Source organism: Podarcis tiliguerta (assembly GCF_965153285.1).
Source record: "Podarcis tiliguerta genome assembly, chromosome: 9".
Taxonomy (NCBI): Eukaryota; Metazoa; Chordata; class Lepidosauria; order Squamata; family Lacertidae; genus Podarcis; species Podarcis tiliguerta.
Window position 1 is genome coordinate 42,301,390 of NC_139542.1, and position 20,791 is coordinate 42,322,180.

Below are 20,791 nucleotides of genomic sequence, written 5' to 3' on the forward strand. Positions count from 1 at the left end.
ACAGCCTCTTAGCATCTCTAGAAACTCTGGAAACTGCTGCCCACCATTCCAAAGCTGTGCTGTGCCCAGCGATGCCACTCCCCCACAGAGGCAGCCAATGAACTCAGCACAATTGGGACACACCCATTGCACCCCAGCACCACCACAAAATGACAACATGGAACCTACTCTGTTAAGCCATGGTGATGCAGCTAGCAACCGCCCCATTGCGACCAGTCCCCAGGCATGCTCTCAGGCAGGGCTATGAGTCCACATGTGTTCCTTACTGTGGCATTTGCCCATTCTTTTTAAAATGTCTGTACAGGGGGAGAGAAAGAGTTAATAGATAGACCAATAGAAAAGCCAGAGGTGGAGCCTACCTGTGTATAAAAGGGCTTAGCCCCAGGTTTGGGTTGGTTGGTTTTAGTTGGTTGGGAAAGGCAGTTGGGAAAGCAGTTGGCAGACAGTTGGAATTAGAGAGACAGTTAGTGCAGTTGGTTCTTGAGTGAGGGGAGGTAGAAGAGTTAGAGACAGGATAAAATAAGACTAAGAAGGTATAGAGTAACAATGTTTTGAATGCAGTTAAAGTTTATTTGTGTTTGCAATAAACTACACTCTTCTTTGTTAACTTGAGAACCTGACTGAGATTTACCCGGGAGGACCTGGTTGCTGGCAGCGGATTAGTGGTGTACGGGTCAATAGTCCATGGGACGACCGGGGGCCTCTGTACAAACGCCACACTTACAACTACTGTTTTCCAGCACACACACACACAAGGGAGGAAAGAGAGTCCACATGACATAGCATCTATATAGCTCCCTGGGCAGACCCACACACCAGCAGACACATTGGACAAGAGTGCATTGGCCCAGGGTGGGGCCAGGAGACACAGCAAGTGCAGCTACAGAACATATGAAAAGCCTGCTGAATCAGGCCAGTGGCCCACCTAGGCCAGCATCCTGTTCTCACAGCAGCCAACCAGATGCCTGTGAGAAACCAAAAGCAGAAGTGCACTCTCCCTGTGCTTTCCTGGAATTCAAAAGCATACTACCTCCAGCCATGGAGCAGACTGGAACAGAAGCAACATCCAGTGGCTCATTGTATAGGGCAGAAGAGTTAGCCTCTGAGGCTAAATGGTGGCTCAGTACCACTTTCCAAGGAATACAGAGAAGTATATCACAGAATAAATAACTCTCTATGTGGTTTACAAAAATTCATTGACAGTAATGTACCAAAAAGGAACATGCAACGGTTGAGCAGTGAATTGCCATTGCATTGTTCCTTTTTGGCCCAACCAGAAGAAGATTCATGAAACAGAGATTGAAATCTCATTGTCAGAGTTCTGTTGCAGCAGCAACAAGTATACACATCGAGAATTATTCTCTTGGACTCATTGCAGGAATATTTGGAATGCCTTTTTTGAAAAAACCTTGATTGCAGGCTTTGCTGGCTTCTTGCCACGCCCAGACATCCTGGATACTTCTTATTACAGCAGACAACTACAAAGACAAGAGTTTTCTATTTGGAATATTTGACTTTGATATATTGAATTGTGTATGTCACTATGATTTCGGCATTGTAGATATCATTTAAAACTCTTAAGTATTAGGTGGTGTTGATTACTGTCAATGAATTTTTGTAAACCACATACAGAATTATTTAGTTTGTGATAGGCTCTGGTGGCAGCAGCAGCCACCCTGCTTGTGCTCCCTGAGAGGTCTGCTCCCTCGTGGTACAGGGCATCTGAGTGAGCAAGGAAAGGAGGGACTGTGTCCTCTGCCCACCTCCTTCTGAGACCCATCCTGAGGCAGGCAGCTGATGCTGGATCATATTAGGGTCTGACCACTGTAGTTGCAGCCCATGTGATAGGGCAGAGCCATGCAGCCACCCTCTGGACACCAGTGGCTCTGCACCTTGGTCACAGCATACAGCTGTATGTACATTGAGCCCGTTTCATTGAACTTGTGTGCAGAACTCCCCAGGCCAGGCTTAGCAAAGCGAAAAGAGCAGAAGTTTGATGCCCGTGGATGTGACTGTTGTGATTGGTGCAGAAAGGTGGTTTTTGGCTGCCAAAGTTAAAATGTAAGAGAAATATTGATTTTTGACACCCACGAAAAACAAAATAGATCCTGCATATTGGTGGCTCACGCTTCAGAAGCTGCGAGTCCAAGGCCACATTCATTTTTTAAAGAAAGAAAACAAAAAGAAATCCGCCTGAGAGCACCTTGTATTTTAGCTGTTGTGGCAGGCTCCAAGCCAAGGGCCAGCTTGTCATTTCAAATTGCCGGATGAATGCCGTGAATAATTATCAGTCATACTCCCAACAGACTCAGGATACTAAACAGATACAAATCGCAGTGCTCCTGGAAGAAGACTATTGATTAAACAATAACTGGCAAAGGAAAGAAAATGTCAGATTGACTGCTGCGTTTAACCCAGATGCATTACGTGGAGAGCATATCCATAAGGCCTAGGGTGGTCAGATGAGGGTGCTCCAGTAGCCCAGTTTTTTTCATCCTGGCATATTAAGCCAAATTCATTTTATCTTCTAAAGTCCCTCCTTTGCTTCTGGTTGCCCTGTTTAGACTGCATGCAGTTGCTTCTGAGACGGGTTTGGGATAACTGAAGCAGGAGTGGTCATCAATGTGGTGCCTTCCCAATGTTTTTGGACTACACCTCCCATCATTGCTGCCCTTTGGCCATGCCAGCTGGGGCTGATGGGAGTTCTAGCCCAATAACCCCTTGAGACTACCACTGAACTAAAGCCTAATATCTTGATTTAACTTTAGTATCTCAATGATATCGAGCAAGGGATGATCATTGTGCACCTAAAAACTCATTGGTGCTCCTAGACAAGGTTTGGCTCCTAGATGTTCAGGTTCCAACTGCAACTATGAGCATTTCTCCATAGCCTTGTTTGTGCACCAGCTGCATCCTTTTCTGGAGAAGGCAGATCTTGCTATTGCCAGCCATGCTTTGGTCCTGTCCAGGTTCAGCTTCTGTCACAAATTCCAAACCTTAAAAACTACGGGTGGCGCAGAGTGCCTTGGCCAAATTGCTTTTAGGTTTCCTTTATAGCTGAGGTGGGAAACTCAGGCTCATGGGCTAAAAGCCACAACTCCAGGCCAGCCCCCTCCTTGAGTGATTTTTGCCTGACTGGAAGGTGTCCTTGATCTCTGATAATGACTGTGGTTTGTTCAGATGGAGGACAGAGAGTGTGTATATGCAGAAGCTATGAATGCAGAAGTACAAAGGTGTCCTGGCTCCCAGTTTCAGACTCAGTATTCGGACTCTTGGCTCGGGTATGATGCTTGTTCCAAAATTCATTACAGCGCCCCAACATAGTTCATGTTACAGGTTACAAAGTCAGAAGGCACAGCAGAGTATTAAGGTACATGGCCAGGTGTAAGCTAAGATGCTGTCCAAACAACTGCCATGTCCCATAAGCTCTCCTTTTGCAGAGTGGGGAGGACACAGTCATTTGTGTGGTTGTCCCCAACCTCAAGACTGAGCAAGCAAGTGGGCGCTCCAAGTAGGCTGAGCGTGCAAACTGTGTTCATGCCACTGAGGCTGCCTTCACGGCCTTGGAGATAGAGGTGGGGCTAGCTTGCTGTCCGATTTATCCATAGGCACCTCTCTTGAGAAGAATGGTTCTTTGCTAACAAGGAGTGGCTGTGGAGTCAAGTTAGCTCACTGGGATGCAGTATGCAAAGGATCCATTGACACCTGGACTAGTTGCTGTCCTAACCATCCACTGGACTCCTTACCTGGGTCCTGATCATTGCCTCCCAACCTGCTGTGTCTCCTCCCAAGTCTCCCACTCCTTCTCCCCATCTGACCACTCACAGCAAGCAGTGCCAACTCACCCATGAGGTGGACTGAAGCAGCTGCCTGGGGCGGCAGAATCTCATGGGACGGCACCCCCGTGAGCGCTCTGTTCCTCCCCCCCCCCCCCAACTCACCAAATGATACCATTAGGTTGCTGTGCAGACGAATCTCCTGCATGTTTCCTCCAAAGTAGGTTTCAATTAGTTCCACGGGACTTACTCCCAAGTTAGTGTGCAGAAAATAGCAGCTTTAATTAAACTGGGCTTTGAAATCCTGCCCAAAAGTGCCAAGCTCGTAATAAAATCAGCATCCAACAATCTATAATTAGGAAGGCAAAACGGATCAAGAATGTATTGCTCTTTTCTAGGCATTAAGGAACATTGAATTAGCCTTGTAATTAATGTCTACCATGCATTTAAAAACTTCATACTTTTATAACTCCCAGCACTTCTCAAACAGATTCCTGCCTATTGACGTGTCCGCTTCAGTGGAAAAATGAAATCTGAAGGTTTATTGAGTGAAGCACACTAATGGTTTTGGGCTTTCCCTACTCCAACTCCTGTGGGGCGGGGGGAATATATTGAAAAATTAAACAGTTGAAAACTTAATCCAGTTGCATCCATATTTTTCTTTAAAGCCAAAAACCTCTCAGTAGCTGCTGCTGTGAAATATAAACTCCCAATATTTGCATAAAGGATGGGGGGTAGATTTGCATTGCATAACGACAAACACTGCAATCCTCCACTCACCTGAGAATAAGATTCAATAGGATTCACTTCAGATTTGTTGTTGTTTAGTCGTTTAGTCGTGTCCGACTCTTCGTGACCGCATGGACCAGAGCATGCCAGGCACTTCTGTCTTCCAGTGCTTCCCACAGTTTGGTCAGACTCATGCTGGTAGCTTCGAGAACACTATCCAACCATCTCATCCTCTGTCGTCCCCTTCTCCTTGTGCCCTCCATCTTTCCCAGCATCAGGGTCTTTTCCAGGGAGTCTTCTCACTTCAGATTAGACCTGGTTAAGACTGCAGCCTAAGAGTGCAATCCTATACACAGCTACTCTGCAGTAAATCCCACTGAGTTCAATGGGGCTTACTCCCAGGTTAAGTGGGCATAGTATTGCATGTCTCATGGACTTCAGAGAGATGCACAGGACTTCCAGGAGTGACATTTGGAGACTGCAAAAGAGTGTGATGGAACCCTTTGCATCCTGGCTATCACAAAGAATTTATAAAATGTTTCACCTGCAGAGCCCAGCTCTGTGTGTGCCTCTGTGCTAACTATACACCAAGCCGAGGAGACGCAAAATTGAGAAGATCCATAATTGAGAAGGTCCATGTGGAGGCACCAAATTTTGGGCTCACTCTGGGCGCCATATTACCAAAGTCCACCCCTGGGAGTGAGCTGTGGAGAAAGAGGAGGTCAGAGTGGAATGAATCCGAGCAGCACTGGAAGCCGGTTGGTGAGCACAGCAGAGGAGCAGAACCCCCCTAATACAGCAGATGACAGAGATTTGTTCAGCGCAAGCACACAGCCCCACTATTCCACCATCCAAGCTGCTTCCCTATTAATTTCTGGGCACAAAATGTTTGTTTTCATCCATAGAAGTCCCTTCAATGGACACATTTCTTCTATCATGACTTTAAAGCCTTAATGGCTGTACCATTTGAACACTGTATTCAAGCAGCAAGAAGGTGAGCGCTGTTCTTGGTGGAAGCTGTGAAGCTTCTTCCCCACAGAAATTACTTTTGGGAATGCTGCAACACTTTTTCTTTGGGCTGCCGGATTCAACACCCAGTTGTGATTTAATGGATTAGGAAAACGTGTCTTGAAATCCCTGTTCAGCCATCTCGCTCGCTGCATGACTTAAGCTGACACAGGCGTTCTCTGTCAGCCTAACAGACTGCCCTTTGGCTGCTGTGGTGATAAACAAACTTGTGTATATCACCCTGACCTCCTTTGGTAATAATAATTTTAAAAAGTAAGTGTGACCTGAAACAAACATTGCAGTGTAGAGTGCTTTTGTTCAGGGTTCCAGCCAGCCAGCTATATTCTCGTCCAAGACACTGCAATCCATCCCGGATAGCTCAGTTGGTTAGAGTGCGATGCTGATAATGCCAAGGTTGTGGGTTCGATCCCCAAATGGGACAGCTGCATTATTCCTGTATTGCAGGCGATTGAACTAGATCCTCAAGGTCCCTTCCAACTCTACAATTATATGATTTCTTTCATTTCTGTGATCTCTTGCCTGTTTTTTTGTTTCCCACCCACCCCAACAGTCAGCCAGCATTCACGGCAACTCAACACACTCAGCCTTCATTGGGTTATCCTCCCTACCTGCTACTTTTAACTATTTCCCCCTAAGTTCCTTTTTTTGTACTTTGCCATTCCTCCAAGTCTCCGGACAATTCACTTTTCTGCACAGATGCCACCATTTTGGCTACATAAACGCCTGCATCTGCACTCTCGTTTGAACAATAGAAATAAAGAGACAGATAAATTAAACGTCTTGGGTTTAGCAAACATGAACTAATATTCATTGGCTTTATGATAATGCATTCTGCAGTTTAATACAGAGTTTTATCTTACTGATTTGAGTAGAAGTTTCAGTAGCATTAAGTGTCCCTTTGTCCTTCAGGTAGACCAGGAAAAAATCTAGCAATAAAAAGAAATAAATCGACTTTTTTTTTTTTTTAAGTTACGACGTTAGGGTGCAACACTCTGTACACTTACGTGCAGGTAAGCTCTATTGAGCAGTTCCCAAGCTGTGGTCCACAAGCATCATCTGGGTGGGCTGTGGCATGCCTGTGGATTTCAGGTTGAAGACACAAGTTGACACATTCATCATATTAAATATTCCTATTGATTTTAATTCATAGAATCATAGTTGGAATGGACCCAAGGGTTATCTACTCCAGCTCCCTGCAATACAGGAATTAATAATTGCATTTTATTGCTTCTTTTTATTTCTCATGTTGTATTTCATTGTATTGTAATAAAAGCAATATAATAAAATACAATGTATAATAAATAATTTAAGCAATAAAATACAATTAAAAAACCATACAGTATTTAGCGCGGCACATTATAATTGCTACAATAGGCAGAGATATCTTAAAGTAGTCCACTTTAGACCCTTAGCAATTTGCAAGTGGCCTGGGGAAAGAATGTTTGGTAACCATTGTTCTCTTGAACACAGATGGACTTACTTCAGAGTAAACTTACATAGCATTGTGTTGTAAAAGTTGGGAGACCCGCACAGTATGTTCAGAAGGTATCTTATGTACCCAGCACTTTCCTAAATGGAGATAGAGACAGTGCTTTTAAATAGAAGTCACACCACACATCTAAAGCACTCTTATACCGCATTACATGGCAGGCTAGAGTCTGAAACAAAGATGTGCTCTCCCAGGCTCACGTTCCCAACATGTTTGCACTCCTGTCTCAGTGATTTGTCTGCTGGCTTGGTCATGTCCACAGAATGGGAGATGGCAAGATCCCCAAGGATGTGCTCTACAGGGAGCTCGCTTCAGACCCCAGGCCTGTTGGCGGACAAACTCTGTATTAAACAGATGCCTGCAAACATGGCATGAAGGCTGGCAATATCAACCCTCCATGTGAGAATCCCTTGCTGGCGACTGCAGTGCAATCCATAGCAGTGACCGGAGGAGGAATGACTGCTGGTAGGAGCACAGAGAGAAGAAATGCCATGCTGCATTTGCAGCAGCACAACTAGATGACTTCATCTGCCCCAGCTGCAACAAAACATGTCTCTCCTGTATCAGTGTATACAGAAGGTGCTGCAACCTTCTAACAATTTGACTTCACCCTCAAAGTCACATTCTTCCATTGTCTTCCAAAACAGATGGATGCCAACTAACCAACCAACAACACTTTAAAAGTCATGGCTTCCCCCAATTAATCCAGAGAACTACAGTGGTATCTCAGGTTAAGTACTTAATTCGTTCCGGAGGTCCGTACTTAACCTGAAACTGTTCTTAACCTGAAGCACCACTTTAGCTAATGGGGCCTCCTGCTGCCACCGCACCGCCGAAGCACGATTTCTGTTCTCATCCTGAAGCAAAGTTCTTAACCTGAAGCACTATTTCTGAGTTAGCGGAGTCTGTAACCTGAAGCGTATGCAACTTGAAGTGTATGTAACCTAAGGGACCACTGTATAGTTTGTTATAAGCACTGGGAATTTTAAGGAGCCCTCTATTCCCCTCACAGATCTACAATCCCCAGAGGTTATTGGGAAGAATAAGTCATAAACCACTATGAGAATGATAGATCAGTTCTCAGGATTCTTTGGATTGAAGCCACGGCTGTTGATGTGCTATTAGGTAAAAAGGTAAAGGTACCCCTGCCTGTACGGGCCAGTCTTGCCAGACTCTAGGGTTGTGCGCTCATCTCACTCTATAGGCTGGGAGTCAGCGCTATCTGCAGACACTTCCGGGTCACGTGGCCAGAGTGACAAGCTGCATCTGGCGAGCCAGCGCAGCACACGGAACGCTGTTTACCTTCCCGCTGGTAAGCGGTCCCTATTTATCTACTTGCACCCGGGGGTGCTTTCGAACTGCTAGGTTGGCAGGCGCTGGGACCCAACGACAGGAGCGCACCCCGCCGCGGGGATTCAAACCGCCGACCATGCAATCGGCAAGTCCTAGGCGCTGAGGTTTTACCCACAGCGCCACCCGCGCTGTGCTATTACAGTGCTTTAAATGTAAGGTACGGATGTGGCCACATCCCACACTTCAGAACAAGCACTGCTTCTGTTCCTTTGGCTGTGGTATAAAAGTTGCAAATGTTCCACTGAGCAACTTCTAACTTCGCAGAAAGAAACGGCAGAGCTGTCACAGAACGTATAATCTAAAGTTCAGGCTAAGTTCAGCATGAAATATTCAGAAGTCCCTAAAACAGCCCCTTGACAGGGGTGTAACCAAGCATTTTTGCACTTCTCTAAAAGATCCCCTTTCAATAAAGCTTTTTCCACACTCCTGCCTTGACGTCCCCTATAATAATGATGTGACCTTTTGTTTCAGCAGAACTTCAAGAAAGTGTGACTCTTTAATGGCTTGCATAGATGGGATGGGGGAATAAAGACTATAGTCATCACCATGGCTTTACTTCAGCCAGAAGAAATGCAAGAACATGAGCCCTGCTGGATCAAGCTGTTATAAAATTAGTTAACCCGTTTAGCATTTGATAGAATGTATAGAATTTAGCATTGAATAAAAATGTATCTACTTTTGTAATCCCTGCATCTACACTCTATAATGGAGCCTATGCATCAGTGTTCTAATTTCTATGCCGTGTGGACTTCTCAGCCCTGACCCTCCTATCTTTCTAAGTGCTTCTTTGCATAGTTTAGGAATGGAATGCTAATGTGAAATTACCTTGAATCCTTCCAGGCATAGGAAACTATAGAAATTGTATGTTGTGGACTTTTTGAGGGTCTGGATGTCAAGAAAAGGGACAATAAATGAGTAAAATGTTAAATCCTAAGATGCCAAGGGGCACCCAAGATAATGGATGGAATGAGCTAACGAAGCCAAGCAAGACAGTTTTAGCTCCCTGACCTGTGACCTTCCCTTTCATGCATACATTCTATGAGCGAAAAACCCTATAAAAGCTGTGTTAAAACATGTCTCAAACACAGTTCTCCTAACTGGTGGTTCTCTGAACTCCTGGTTTGAGTAACTGTTGAAATAGCTTATCTCTCAAAGTGGGTCCCTAGTGGATACTGAGCTCATATTTCTCTCTTGGCTGTGTTTTTCTTTAAAGTGTCATTCCCTCACCTGGGCATGAACTATTGAGAGGTGGTTTAGAAGTAAATTCTTACCGCAAGGCCAAAGACCATATAGTCCAGCATCCTGTTCCCAAAGTGTTCAACCAGATGTGCCCATGGGAAGCCCAGAAGCAAAACCTGAGGGTAACAGCACTCTCGCCACCTGTGATTCCCAGCTCGTATTCAGAGGCATACTGCCTCCAACAGGGGTAGTAAAACACAGACAAGTGGGACTTGGAGTTTAGTTGGGACACAGAGTTTAGTTTTTCCCCTTTTGAGCCAGTCCCTTCTGACCCTTTGAAACCTTATTTTATTTTTTTCAGCTTTCCTTACAGAGCGTCTGTCACACTGCAAACTGCAGTGTTGCTGAGATTCTGGCCATCTGAATCTATGAAAAATATTTCAGTGCAGAATGCTCCTGTTCCGGATACTCCATTTCATTACCTTTCTCACATTCCTTCACCCTTCATTCTGCGGCCACTGAGCATGCTCATTCCTCATTGGGCTGTTTTGGGGGTTGATGCCCAGAATTCTCTTCTAACCCTCCCACCCTCTTTTTGTATTTCAACAAGCCTCTGGATTCCTCCTTGTGTGGGGATGATTACCACTTTGGCTACCAAAGGACTACCACTATGAGATAAGAATGGGAATACAGTTGTACCTTGGTTTTCAAATTTAATCTGTTCCGGGAGTCCATTCGACTCCCGGAACCATTTGAAAACCAAGGCGTGGCTTCCTATTGGCTGCAGGAGCTTCGTGCACTCAATCGGAAGCCGCAGAAGCCACGCTGGACATCCAGCTTCCAAAAAACATTTGCAAACCAGAACACTTACTTCCGGGTTTATGACATTCAGGAGCTGATTTGTTTGGGAGCCAAGTCATTCGACAACCAAAGTACCACTGTACATACATTCTAAATGTTTTAAACATTTAAAATAAACACCATACTAAATAAAAAGAGCATTTCATTTGAATGCCTTTTTATGCAAGAGCTCTTGAAGCCCACTCCTTATGTGAACTCTGACAAAGTATGCATTTTCCTTTGTTATTGCACCACTGCTTTCATCCATCCATAAATCTGAAGTTAAAAGGCCAGAGTCAATTACTGGGTTTGGTCTCTCTTCTACCCTATATGAACATTTCAAAATAATTGGACAATTAGCATGAAGGAAAGAATTGCCCACAATTATAGAAGCCCCCACCTTCTTAATCAAGGATGGAGGTGAAAATAAATTATATTGCAAGGGGTGCTTTAAAGAAGACACAAATACCAACATGGAATACTGCAGGCATAGGCAAACTCGGCCTCCAGATGTTTTGGGACTACAACTCCCATCATCCCTAGCTAGCTAACAGGACCAGTGGTCAGGGATGATGGGAATTGTAGTCTCAAAACATCTGGACTGGTATATCCAAAACATCTGGAGGGTACCACATTGGCAAAGATTGATGTAGATGAAGGATGGGAACCTGCAGCTCTTCATATGTTGCTAGGCTGCAACTCACATCATCCTTGACCATTGGCCATGTTGGCTAGAGCTGATGGAAGGTGAAGTCCAGCAACATCTGGAGAGCAAGGCATTCCCCACCCTAGGTATAGATTATTAGTGTCATGATTCATATTCATGCATGTTGCTATATATATATATACACATTGGGAAATGATCACCCATTGTTTCCAGTTGCACATACACAGAAGGGTGTGTCCTGTACAATAATAATAATATAGAAAACCTTTTCACACAGGCTATTCCCTATGCAAAAATGTGTTCCAGGTGGAATTTTGCTGTTTCAGGTAAGCCTAAGAGGGGCTCTAAGAACATATAATTACAGCTCTGTCCTTTGTGCTAGAATTAATGGAGAAAGTGTGAGTGGATTGGTGATGTCTGTGATGAAATTAAGTCAGAAAAGAAGATAACCAGGCGTGGGGTGGCAGGGGAAGAAATTCGTCCTCAAGCTCCAGGGGGGCTGGCCCCTTAATTTTAAGTGTGGCCCTCTAGTCTATGATCCTTTTGCATGCAGACGAGCCCAGGGTCAGTTCCTGTGTCCCAAGGGAGGGCTGGAATGTCTGAAACCTTGAAAAGCCATTGCCAGTCAGTGTGGAGCTAGATGGCTCAATGATGTAACACAGCCTCCTATGTTCCTAGATAAAATGAAGTAAGTCCAGGTGTGATGGGCTTGTAGGTTTCATTAAAGGGTCCACTACCTTGCCCCTCCCCACAGCATTGAAAGAAGCAGATGAATTTTGCAAGGATGCTTGGGAAAACATTTTGGCTGAAAAGCCAAAGTCCTGCCATAAAATGGTAGGAAGAGTGGCCTTTTTCATGAAATAAAATAGGGAAATGCAGAGATTAAATTGACACAGAGCTCAGCTGTGGAACCTCATTTTAACACAGGACTCCGCTCTGGACAGTGGAAATAATGACAGAGAGAGAGAGGATTGTTCAGCATATGCAGAGTGCATCTCTCTCTTTACTAAAGCAACCACAGCTCACCCCGCACAGGTTAACAGCATGGCAGTCCGAACGGGAAGGGAAAACCCTTCCTTCCACCGCTGAACGATATTTTCCTAGTAACACAAAGTGTGAATTATGAGAAACAAATCTTAGAGAAGAGGAGGAAGAGGAAGAGGAAGACTTATTTCAAACGTGATAAATCTCCTGTGTGAATAACTTGCCAGGCAGGTCATTCCGCGCACGACCAATTTATCCAATATGCCACCATAGCAGAAGTTACAGCCCGAGGATTCTGCCGGTCTCCACCTCCTGCAGCTTTTGCAGCAGCGGACCCTAAAAAACGCAGGCAGGCAAGGGGCGGCTGGTGCCTCCCACCCCCCTTCGGCATCTTAATTGGGAAATCGACGCGGAGAGAGGAAGGGAGATCGATCCAGCGGAAAGTTAGCCGAGGGAGACGCTGCGGTCGGAGGGCCAGGCGAGGCAGCGCGCTATGCGCAGCAGCAGCGCACATCTCCTTGGAACCGGGCGGACGCGGAACGGGCAGCCTGGCTCTTCCCCATCCGGCGCGGAGCACCTCGAGACCCCGGGTAAGCGCTGCTCTCCCCGCTAAGCGTTTCGAAAGGCAGATGCCCAAGTGCAAGGCAGCTTTAACGGGTCGGCGAGAGCTTCTTCCTGGCTGCCCGGGGGCGCTTTTGGTAGACCCAAACCAGGCACAACGCGGAGCCCCAGGGGCGAGCCGGTCCTCGGGGGGCGCTGCTGCCGGAAGGTTTCTGGAAGCCGAGCTTAGCCTCCGCAGCGAGCACGAGGTCAGGAAAGGGCCGCGCTGGGAGCGGGGTCCGGGGGAGACGCCGAGACAGGGCCCCGCTGCCGTGCCCCAGGAAGGCGCGCAGGGCCAGTAAAGAAAGACGCGCAGCCCCGATCCTCCGTAGCTTTGGCTCAAGGCCCCCCGCGCCTTTTAGATTCATAAGCGCTTTGTCAACAACCCGCCTTTCCCCATTTTTCCTCTTAAACCCAAAACACTTCTCAGCGCGCCCTTCGGTTGGAGAGCTTGCGTGGATCGCGCTGCGTGCGTCCAGAAGCACCAGAAAGAGCGTTTTCTTCGCACCAGGAAGCCAGGGAACTCGACTCCGTGCCAGAACGAATCTCTGCCTTCTCTTCTCCCTCCGCGGTCTGCAGTGCCGCGCGGTTAGGTGGTGGATGAAGGGGAGAAGGCGGCCCTGGGGAGGAAGCAGGGGCGAGGATCTCCGGGCCCTGCTTTTTCCACCTGCCCCTGGCGACGCCCTCCAACGCGCGACCCAGACGGGGGAACCCTTCTCTGAAAACGCCCTTACTTTGGATATTAGGGGGTTAAGGAACTTCTTCTTGTGGGATGTAAAACACGGGAGCAGTCAATGACAACATTCCTAGAGTGTAGATGGGGAGGGATGTCTGTCCAGCAAGCAGGTAAACTTCCTGGGGACGGACTTCCTCCGCATGTGACCAGAGGTGGGTGTGGCCTCACCTGTGCAGGTAAATGTAAAAGCACAGGGCAGGCAGCCATCTCTCTCTCTCTGCCATCTTCCTTCGATGAGGAAACATCTAAGGATGCTCTCTTGGCTCCCAGCCAAGAGAGGACTAAGGGACTATCTTCCATAAGATAGATTCTGAGTGTATTTTACCTTTTTAAGTCTGTGTGCCTTCTGGGATCATATTGTGAACAGAACGTGAGTAAACTCTTTTATACTTTTATGAAGACTGTGTCGTGTCTTATATTTTAAGAGGGAACAAAGGGGAAATTACCAGAGTAATTATTATAGAGGTTCTAGCGAACCTGTGCACACGTTACCGTTGCGAGCTAAAAGGGGAATGTCTATAAACTCTGCTAATATTTTGGGAACTTGTTAGCACAAGTTGGATAAGGATATAATTAGTCAATATATCCTCTCCTGCACCCCTGAACATTCCCACAAAGGGTTACGGGCCCAGTATTGCATATTTCTGCGTATTTTTGAAGGATTGCGTTGGATTGTGATTTTGAGTTGAGTAGTATTTTTCTGAGTTAACTTCCTGGTAAGCACATGGTCCTTTGTTCCATTGTGCAGTGGGGATTAAGCAACCCCCCCTTCCCTCAGAGTTCACAGTGACCCAAGGCAGTGAAGAATTGTTTTGAATTTTGAGATTTTTGAGATTTTGATTTTAAAATTTTGAGAAATTTTGAAATTTTGAAGAATTTTCAAATTTTTGGATTTTAAGATGGCTAGAGCAGCTTTTGATAGTGATGCAAAGCTAGGAATGCCTGTGCTGAATGAATACAATTTTATGCACTGGAAGCAGCGCTTGATAGCATGTTTAGATTATAAGCACATTTTGGAAGCTTTAGAGCCTCAGCCTACAGGATCGTCTGAGGAGAATTTAGCCAAGATAAGTGCTTGGAAACGCATGAACAGCGAAGCTAGACACATAATTTTGAGTGGACTTCGTGATGAGCAGCTATCATTAATAAGTAGCACAGATGATGCATCTCAGATCTTAAGAGATATTGAGCGTGTGTATGGAGAATCTAGCATAAACTGCTTCAGAAACTTGGTGTGTAAATTAACCAGATTGAGGATGAATTCAAAAGAGGAATTCACAGAGCACATCAACAAGTTTACTGAGATTATTCAAAGAATTGATCTGACTCCCAAAGCTTTTGATGAAGATATAAAGATAGCATTTTTGTTATCATCGCTTGGACCACGCTTTAGCGCATTTGTAAGTTTGATGGATCATAGACAAGGTCTGACTTTTAAAGACTTGATTGGTTATTTAAAAGAAGAATGCAGAGATAGAGCTGAATCTCCAGTGAGAAATGCTAAAATCAAGGACAGCGGTTATGCATCTAGGCAATTTACAAAGTCCAAAGAGATGCCTAAGAAGGTGATTTGTTTCAATTGTAACAAAGAAGGACACATTGCAAAGAATTGCAGGGCTCCTAAAGCAAAGAAACCCCACCCCTTTCAACCAAAAGCGGAAAAGAAGGGGAAATGTGAATGCACATGGTTACTGCAAGAAAGGAATTTAGCTGTCCAGAATCATGAAAATAAACGTAATAAATGGATTTTAGATTCAGGTGCCAGTTCGCACTTTTCATATAAAAAGGACTATTTTAATGAGATTAATGAGATAAATGATGAAGAAGGATCTGAAATTGAAATTGCAGATGGGAACATTGTTAAAGCAAAAGGTGCAGGTTCCATGAGTCTGAAATGCAATATAAACAATGAATGCATTGAGAACACAATCTCTAGAGTTTTGTATGTTCCAGAGCTGAGCTGCAATTTAATCAGCGTGTCCACATTGGACAAGAAAGGTTTCCAGATCACATTTGGAAATGGAGAATGTAAAGTGACTAGAAATGGCAAAGTGTTTGCTCAAGCAAAGCTAATAAATGGTGTATATGAGCTTGATCTTTCAGAGAACCAGTCTGCAAAGGTGGCACATTCCAGCCAGAAGGATGAAGCAGATCTGGACCTATGGCACAGAAGGCTTGGACATAGAGACACCAACGTCATTCTGGATCTACAGAAAAGAGATCTTGTAAGAGGTTTGCAGGTAAAGCAGAGCAACAAAGCTCCAGGAAAGTGCATAAGCTGTATTACTGAGAAGGCTGTAAAACCTTCATTTCCACGTTGTGCAGAACAAAGAAGCAACAAAGTGCTTGACATAGTGCACACTGACATATGTGGACCCATGAATGTTCCCTCACTGGGAAAGAATAGATATATTTTAATATTTCTGGATGACTTTTCAAGATTTTGTGTTGTATATTTCCTCAAAGAGAAGAGTGAGACAGTGGACAAGCTCCAGGAATACATTGCCATGGTCAAGAATAAATTCCAGAGAGCTCCAGCTGTGTTAATGAGCGACAATGGAGGTGAGTACTGCTCAAATGAAATGCAGGCTCTCCTGGCCAAGGAAGGAATTGCACACGTAACCACAATTCCTTACACACCACAGCAGAATGCCATAGCTGAGAGAAAGCTTAGGTCCATTATGGATATGACAAGGTGCATGCTAAAGGATGCACGTTTGCCACAGAAGCTGTGGGCCGAAGGAGTGTACACGTCGGTCTATTTGCAGAATAGACTGCCAACTAAAGGGGCAGAGCGCACACCATTTGAACTTTGGCATGGGAAAGCTCCCAATCTGTCGCACATACGTGTGTTTGGAAGTCCGTGTTACTTCCACGTGCCCAAGGAACACAGACACAAGCTTGACTCCAGGGCAAAAGCAGGTATCCTTGTGGGATATGCCTCTGGAGGCAAAGGATACAGAATTATGGACTTACAAACTGGTAAGACAAATGCATACCATGCGGTTTATGTTGATGAATATGGAAAAGTAGACACTAAGAACACTGTTGTGGATTCTTCAGATGAGTCAGAAAGGACTCAGGAGTTGGTATATTTCCCTTTTGAGACCCCACAAAGTAATTATCTGCCTTCGAGTGTTACAGCGCACCCTACAGGCGACGCACCAGAAGATGCAGAGGACCAGAACCCTGGCGGCACCAGAGACGAAGATGAGGACTCAGATGGGGACATGCCTGCGTTGGAGGAGGATGAGGAAGCTGATGCGGTCGCAGAACCAGAGGTCAGGCGCTCGTCCAGAACCAACAAAGGTGTCCCACCATTACGGTTGTCCTACTTTGCAGGGTCGGCGTTTCCACAGGAACCTTCCACTTGGGAAGAGATACAGGAGATGCCAGCTGCAGAAGCCAGTCTCTGGAGGAAGGCCGCGCAGGAGGAGATGGATGCACTGTATCAGAACAAGACCTGGACACTCACTGAGCTGCCTCCCGGTAAGAAGGCCATTGGCAGTAAATGGGTTTTCAAGGTTAAGAAGGGGTCAGAAGGAGAAGTGCAGCGCTACAAAGCTAGACTTGTAGCACAGGGATTTTCACAGCGTTTTGGTGAAGACTATGATGAAGTTTTTGCACCAACTGTGAGGTACAGCAGCGTAAGAATGCTTTTAAGCATTGCAGCCTCCAAGAAAATGAGAGTGAAACACATAGACATTGCTACCGCTTTTCTACATGGGCAGATTTCTGAGGAAATTTACATGAAACAGCCCAAAGGTTTTGTAAAACCACATGAGGCACATTTAGTGTGCAAACTCCAGAAAGGACTTTATGGACTTAAACAGGCTGCTAGAGCCTGGAACCAGAAGTTGCATAAAATGCTGACGCAACTTGGGTACAAGCAAGGTGACGCTGACAAGTGCTTGTACAGTAAGTCAAATAATGGACAATTCTCATATATCTTAGCTTTTGTTGATGACCTGATTATTGCCACATCAAGTGAGAAGGACTATACACAGATAGTAAAACACCTTAGCAAAGAGGTGGAAGTCAAGGAGCTAGGGGATGTCCAGTACTACCTCGGGATCCAGGTGGAAAGAGAAGAGGACGGCTCATTTCTTCTCAGCCAAAGACAGAAGGTCCACGAGCTAATTGAGCACATGCAGATGCAAGACGCACATCCAGTTGCTACACCGATGGCTACTGACTTCCTGAAGAATCAGCAGGATTCAAAGCAGTTGCCGGACAACAATGACTACAGGTCGGCGATTGGTAAACTTTTGTATTTAGTTACCACATGTAGACCTGACTTAGCTAATGCTGTGGGGATTCTTAGCAGAAAAGTGAATTCTCCCACTGAGCATGATTGGGCAGGTGTAAAGAGGGTGGTGCGATATTTGAAGGGTACCATGAATTGTAAATTAAGGTTACCAGCCGTCAGAGACCCTAAGTTGGTTGGGTATACTGATGCGGATTGGGCTGGGGATAATGCTGATTATAAATCAACAAGTGGTCATGTTTTTATGTTCGGTGATGGACCTGTTGCATGGGGCAGTTATAAACAGAGCTGTGTAGCATTATCTTCCACAGAATCAGAATACGTTGCAGCAACAGAAGCCTGCAGAGAGATCGCCTGGCTTGATCAACTTATGAAGGACTTTGGGTTGGTGAGAAAAGGGCCTGTCAGCTTGCTAGAGGACAATCAAAGTTGCCTGAAGCTGACGCAGAGTGAGAAGTTCCTGGCCAGAACAAAACACATTGGGGTTAAATACCACTACATACGCCAGATGATCCAGGATGGACTAGTGGAACTATCCTACTGCAGCACCCAAGAGATGACTGCTGACATCCTGACGAAACCCCTACCAAGAGAGAGTTTCCAGAATCTACGTGTCAAGCTGGGACTCTGGGTGGTTGAATAAAGTTGTTTATGTTTTGTGTATGTTGTATTGCCTGAGAAGGGGTATGTGGGATGTAAAACACGGGAGCAGTCAATGACAACATTCCTAGAGTGTAGATGGGGAGGGATGTCTGTCCAGCAAGCAGGTAAACTTCCTGGGGACGGACTTCCTCCGCATGTGACCAGAGGTGGGTGTGGCCTCACCTGTGCAGGTAAATGTAAAAGCACAGGGCAGGCAGCCATCTCTCTCTCTCTGCCATCTTCCTTCGATGAGGAAACATCTAAGGATGCTCTCTTGGCTCCCAGCCAAGAGAGGACTAAGGGACTATCTTCCATAAGATAGATTCTGAGTGTATTTTACCTTTTTAAGTCTGTGTGCCTTCTGGGATCATATTGTGAACAGAACGTGAGTAAACTCTTTTATACTTTTATGAAGACTGTGTCGTGTCTTATATTTTAAGAGGGAACAAAGGGGAAATTACCAGAGTAATTATTATAGAGGTTCTAGCGAACCTGTGCACACGTTACCGTTGCGAGCTAAAAGGGGAATGTCTATAAACTCTGCTAATATTTTGGGAACTTGTTAGCACAAGTTGGATAAGGATATAATTAGTCAATATATCCTCTCCTGCACCCCTGAACATTCCCACACTTCTCTTCCGGCGTCCTTCAGATAACGAGCGTTTCCTACTTTATTCAGCCTTGCTTGAAATAGAAGTGGGAAATTTTCTTTTTTTATATAAAGAAGAAGAAGGTGGAAACTTTCCGCCACGGGCGAAGGCGTAATGCGCCAAACCGTCACTAATTGCCTTGTGCTTGACTTGGCTGCCAATCGGTTTCAAATTATCCCACGTTTCGTGTTTTATCTAAAGCTAAATCAAACTCTTGCTCTTTTGGGGAATATCAGCCAGGCTTCCTCTTAAACGGAGCGTTCAGAAACTCTGCCTTCTGGAGTCGCAGTGGTGCAACAGGTTAGTTGTAATCCATTTGGCAGATTCACAATTAAAGATTATTTGTAAAGCCCACTGAACCCACTAGGAGCTACTCCTGAGAAGATATGCTTAGCACTGCGTTGTTAGAATAAATTGTTAAGTGTTTATGTGCTGGTTTTTTGGATGTATAGCTAATGTATAGAAACCGAGAACAATACAGTGGTACATCGGGTTAAGTACTTAATTCGTTCCGGAGGTCTGTTCTTAACCTGAAACTGTTCTTAACATGAAGCACCACTTTAGCTAATGGGGCCTCCTGGGGGCTCCGCCGCTGCACGATTTCTGTTCTCATCATAAAGCAAAGTTCTTACCCTGAAGCACTCTTTCTGGGTTAGTGGAGTCTGTAACCTGAAGCGTATGTAACCTGAAGTATATGTAACCTGCGGTACCACTGTACCTTATACCAAATCAGACCATTGGGCAATCTAACTCAGTGTCATCCACTGCTTTGCAACAGATATCCAGGGTTCAGAAAAACTGTCTTCCAGTCCTAGCTGGAGAAGGGAAAAGGGGAAAAGGCAGATCTAGATGGATCCTCGTGAATTCATATGATTTTTTTCATTCAAATTAAATAAAATCACCATGATACTGTAGACCATGTCTTACTCTGTAGACAGCATCAAAAAAATCATGCACCCACTATTTTGTGCGGCCGCAGGGGCGCAAAAACATGGTTAATAAACACGGATCCTCATGATTTTTGCACTAGATCAGCCCAAAGTCACCATCAGATCAAACATCATGGCCAGGGGCACAGCATCCACCACAAAAATCACGGATCCACGGCTTCCTGGCCATACCGTGGCCCAAAAACGTGGTTTTGAAGCACAGATCCTCATGGATCCTCACGCTTTTTACATTGGGCCAACCCAAACGCACCGTTAAATCATACATCATGTCCAGGGGCACAGCCTGCACCAACAAAATCACGGATCCATGGCTTCCTGACCACTCTGTGGTCCAAAAACGTGGTTTTAAAGCACGGATCCTCATGGATCCTCATGCTTTTCGCATTGGGCCAACCCAAACTCACCGTCAGATCACACGTCATAGCCAGGGGCACAGCCTGCGCCACAAAAATCATGGATCCACGGCTTCCTGGCCACTGCATGGCCCAAAAACATGGTTTTGAAGTACGGATCCTCATGGATCCTCACGCTTTTTGCATTGGGGAACCCCAAATTCACCCTTTATTCAAATATCTTGTACATAACCACAGATCTGACCACAAACATTATGGATCTACTGCTTCATGGCCCTGGCCAGATGCTACCCTGGATATATAGGCCACTTTTTAGGTGGGTGTGCTGGGATGGAGGAAACGGAGTCAGCTGAATCTCTATCCATTAAAGATGGTCTTCCAATGGCTGGGTCAGAATGATTTTGGTTCGGTTTGCCTGCTCCCAGCTCTTCATGGGGCGCAATAGTCACCTGTAGCTGCCATAAGGAGTCCCGGTGTGATCCTGGCTGCTTCTGTCTCTATGGAGGCATTGGTCACAAATGTAGCCAAACTGGCATTTTTTAATCTA

The 20,791-nt window shown here is 45.5% G+C and overlaps 1 protein-coding gene across 5 annotated transcripts in view; it reads left to right on the forward strand.

Annotated features, from left to right (window-relative positions):
- Window positions 1-20,791, forward strand: part of NPY5R (neuropeptide Y receptor Y5) — a 32,648-nt gene that overhangs the window by 2,054 nt on the left and 9,803 nt on the right. The window contains exons 1-2 of one of the 5 annotated variants that reach the window (XM_083457456.1): window positions 12,584-12,636; window positions 19,143-19,241. The exons of 1 other annotated variant lie outside the window; for it this stretch is intronic. The gene's annotated coding sequence lies outside the window, so the exon portion shown is untranslated. Of the gene's footprint in view, window positions 1-8,850; window positions 10,552-12,295; window positions 12,637-19,142; window positions 19,242-20,791 lie in introns of those variants that run through there. 3 more of the 5 variants (XM_083457457.1, XR_014515142.1, XM_083457459.1) reach the window with 3 other exon arrangements.